Source organism: Lissotriton helveticus, chromosome 7 (genome assembly GCF_964261635.1).
Source record: "Lissotriton helveticus chromosome 7, aLisHel1.1, whole genome shotgun sequence".
Taxonomy (NCBI): domain Eukaryota; kingdom Metazoa; phylum Chordata; class Amphibia; order Caudata; family Salamandridae; genus Lissotriton; species Lissotriton helveticus.
In genome coordinates, this window is record NC_136068.1 from 1,516,258,163 (window position 1) to 1,516,260,946 (window position 2,784).

Consider the following 2,784-nt stretch of genomic DNA (forward strand, 5'->3'; position numbering starts at 1 on the left):
ATACGTCCTTGTAAATTCCCATAGAAGCCTATGTTCTGGTGTTAACATGGGCTTCTATGGGAAATAACAAGGCCGTATTATAAAAGGTCATTATCGCCGTTTTATCGGCAGTTTCCTGCCAATAAAACGGCGATAATTTTAACACCGGTCCTTGATAATATGCACGTAAGTTTACTGGTCAAAAAAAGAGCAATGAGCCATATTATCAACAAAAGGCGATACATTATCGTCGCTTTTATCGGCAGGAATCTGCCGATAAAGCGGCGATAATGGGCTTGATAATATGCCCTTGTGAATAACCATAGGAGCCCAGGTTAACACCAGAACCTGGGCTGCTATGGGAAATTACAAGGGCCTATTATCATGCACATTATCGCCGCTTTATCGGCAGTTTCCTGTCGATAAATGCGGCGATAGTGTATCGCCTTTTGTTGATAATATGCTCCATCATTTCTATGATAGTATGTAAAGCTTTCCTTTTTTTGGTGTAGCAGTTTCACTCTCTTCGCATGCTCAGTGTCGTTTCGAAGCCCACGTTTTCTTTTTCTTCAAGTTCAACAAGCAAACATTTCTTTATATCAGTTAGTAAACCTGTCGCTTTCTTTTCCCGGTTCGTGTGTGTCATCCGCTGCTGTACTTTTGTATAGTATTAATAATCATATTTTTTATATATTTATCTGAAAGGTAGTGCCGAGGCGCCAAACGTTGATTACGTACTCCGTCCACCGCCATTTTATTAGTTTCTCACCATTGTTTTTACTATATCTGTTAGTTAGAACTCAGTAGTTTTCAATCCCAGTCTTGAATATCTTACTATAGTATTTCAACATTATTTTTATTGTGGGCCGTCATACTCCTCCCCCACAAAATAAAAGAAGTATGTGTTTTTTTAATTAACTTTTATTAAACAATAAATATAAACGAAACTCATTTATAACTATATTAGAACTGGAAAAATAACTTAAACAATGTTATAAACAAATTGTGAAATGGATTCCAAAAGGTGTCCAATTGGTAATCTGCAAAAGAAAAAAGAAAATTAGAGTTTAGAATTATGTAGATGTGAGTAAATGAGCTGAAGCATTACGGGGCATATTATCAAGAACGGCGATAAAATGATCGCCGTTTCAGCCGCAGGAAAATGCAGCTAAAGCGGCGATAATGGGCTTGATAATATGGTGTTGTGAATTCCCATAGCAGTCCAGGATCTGGTGTTAACCTGGGCTACTATGGGAATTCACAACGGCATATTATCAAGCCCATTATCGCCGCTTTAGCGGCAGTTTCGTACCGCTGAAACAGCGATAATTTTTTCGCCGTACTTGATACTATGCCCCTACAAGTTTTGGTAACTCTACGGTTTTGCGTGTGCAGTGTGACTCGTACATTCCAGTTCTGCCGCGTTCAAGTGGTATCTATATGGAAGTGCCTACTACGTTACTGACGCCCGTTATGGTGACTTATTTCTAATGCATTCCTATGAAGGCTTTGTAGATCTAGGCCTCTGTGCTTACCGTTGTATAAACCTTGCGGCCAAACACATAAGGAAGTAGACTTCACAACTTCACTTCTACACGTCCAAGCAGACAGCAGTGTCTAAGTTTAAGAGAGAAAGAGAAATGATGTCACAGAGAGTGAGAGAGAGAAAGAGAGAGAGAGAAAACAACATTAAAACTGTGTCGCAGAGTCTGGAGTTGAGATTTTTTCTTGAAAAGTTAGACGTATTATTTACTAGCTCCTTGCATCACTTTACCCATGTTAAAAGTTACTCAAAAGTGGCGTAATAAGGTTGTGAATCTGTTTGTCAGACTGTTGTAAGCTATTTGTTGTCACTGCTCGGAGGTAATTATAGATTTTACAGAGAAGCTACTGTACACTACGCACTCTGGGCCATAATATCAAGCCTGGGCGACAAAATTATCACCACTTTATCGGCAGGAAAGTGTCGCTAAAGTGTCGATAATGGGTTTGAGAATATGCTCTATGGAATTCCAATCGAAGCTCATGTTAGATGTCCTTCACATCTAACATGAGCTTCGATTGTAAGTCAATAGAGCATATTACCAAACCTATTATGGCCACTTTAGCGGCACTTTGCTGCCAATAAAGTGGCGATAATTTTGTTGCCAAGGTTTGATAATATGGCCCTCTCTCGTTTCCCAAATAAAGCTAACACTACAGTTTTACGAGTGCAGTGTACCTGGTATATGTCAGTTATAGTGCTGCGTTCAAGTGGTGTCTATATGGAAGTGCCTACTGCGTTACTGATGCCCGTTATGGCGACTTATTTCTAATGCATTGCTATGAAGGGTTTGAAGATCTAGGCTGCTGTGCTTACCTTGTATAAAGAGTGCGGCCACCGGAGTTCAACATTCGACTTGAACTCTGCTTCTATACGTCAAAGTATATTCAATAAGTTGCAGAGAATTCCATTGCTGTTGCTCGATAGGCCGTAGTTGCTTCTGAAGCGTGTTTGCTGAAGGAAACAAAAGGATGTTTTGATTAGTCATCGTAAACTGAGTTGCGTAACTACTATCAAAAGTGAATTTTAATGTGGGTTCTTAATATTTTGTAGTTCGACTGTTGCAGCTCCAGCAAACAAAGGAAGATGAATAAGTTAATAGAGGCCTGAGACGGCCTCGTGACGCAGAAAAAAAAATACTATCATGGGCGCACAATTAATAATAATAGAGGCCTAAGCACGTGGCGTAGTACAGAAATACGACACAAAAATGTATGCACACACAATTTTTAAGATTAGAGGTGTAAAGGACCTCGTGACTT

General features: G+C 39.5%; 1 long non-coding RNA gene across 1 annotated transcript; it reads right to left on the bottom strand.

Moving 5' to 3' along the window:
* Positions 1-887: 887 nt before the first annotated feature.
* On the bottom strand, positions 888-2,475 carry LOC144767512 (uncharacterized). The gene is made up of 3 exons (XR_013598238.1): positions 2,339-2,475; positions 1,515-1,596; positions 888-1,019 (listed from the first exon to the last, which is right to left on the bottom strand). It is a non-coding gene; the product is annotated as an uncharacterized LOC144767512 (long non-coding RNA).
* Positions 2,476-2,784: the final 309 nt, after the last annotated feature.